This window comes from Brassica oleracea, chromosome C1, assembly GCF_000695525.1.
Source record: "Brassica oleracea var. oleracea cultivar TO1000 chromosome C1, BOL, whole genome shotgun sequence".
Lineage (NCBI taxonomy): Eukaryota > Viridiplantae > Streptophyta > Magnoliopsida > Brassicales > Brassicaceae > Brassica > Brassica oleracea.
This window is the reverse complement of record NC_027748.1, coordinates 31,315,436-31,316,596: the sequence shown is the minus strand read 5'-3', so window position 1 is coordinate 31,316,596 and position 1,161 is coordinate 31,315,436. Positions and strand designations below refer to the sequence as shown.

Below are 1,161 nucleotides of genomic sequence, written 5' to 3'. Positions count from 1 at the left end.
GTTAGATTTTTCTCAACAGATTTTGTTATAACTGAAAATAAAATTCAAATCTATAGTTAAAATTAATTTATTATTAATATTCCTATTAATTATTATATCATATTATGTGATTAATGAAATGGTCCTAGTAGACTTCTAAATAGTAGATAAAAATGGTACTTCTCTTTTAATAGAGAAGATATACGCCGCGTCGAGTCTACAAAGTCGTTATGAACAAGACAGATTCATTATAAAAAAGTCAAACAGGAAGATTCTTGCATTCATAAACATGCAACAAAAATAACATTAAATTACACACAATTACACTTAGAATCATAAATTAAAATTAAAAAAAACACAACTTGGGTAGCACCAGAGTTGGTGAGAGTAGAGCGAGAAAAAGTTGCTCTTTAGGACCCCGTGAGTGGGCTCAAGTTCTTTTCATTGATTCATGTATTTTTAGTGCTTTTGGGGTTGGGCAAAGTAGTTACAACACGTTTTCTATAACAAAAGAGCCACTTCATTGGTTTATTTCTATATTGTGCTTTCTTGGTATAATAATCAAAGTGTTTCTACCGGCTTTGTTCTTGAGTGTTGAAGACTGGGTAGTTGATCTTTAAATCTGAATAGGAGATCGGAGAAGATTAAAGGCAAAATTCAAGATGTCTGCAGCTATGGATAGGGCTCTTATGGCTCTATCACTGGAAGAAGAGGAAGAGGAAGTTCTGTTTGTCATGCCGGAGCTCCCTGGTTTTAGTTCTACAGAAGAAAATGCGCTAAGTCTCATCGGGAGGACTCTCAATCCAGAATGTCAAAAAATCTCTGGGTTAATTCTCACTATGCCAAGGAAGTGGCAGAAGGAAGGTCGAGTTAGGGGGGTAGCGTTGTCGGAAGAAAAGTTCCAGTTCATCTTTAAAAATGAACATGATCTGATAGATGTGCTAGAGAAAGGGGTCCAAACTTTCAATGAGTGGGCGATTGTCTTGGAAAGATGGGTGGAGAACCCACCAGATGACTATCTTCAGTACATCCCCCTTTGGGTCCAGATAAGCAAAATCCCAGTCAACTACTACACTGAGGCTGCTCTCATGACTCTAGGGGAAATGCTAGGTGAGGTTAAGGTTCTTGCCTTCGATCCTACGAAACCTATCACTCAGCCCTTCATTAGGGTTCAGATTCGCT

The 1,161-nt window shown here is 37.6% G+C and overlaps 1 pseudogene; it reads left to right on the top strand.

The window, feature by feature from the left end:
- Positions 1–113: 113 nt before the first annotated feature.
- LOC106300340 overlaps positions 114–1,161 on the top strand; it is a 14,798-nt pseudogene continuing 13,750 nt past the window's right edge.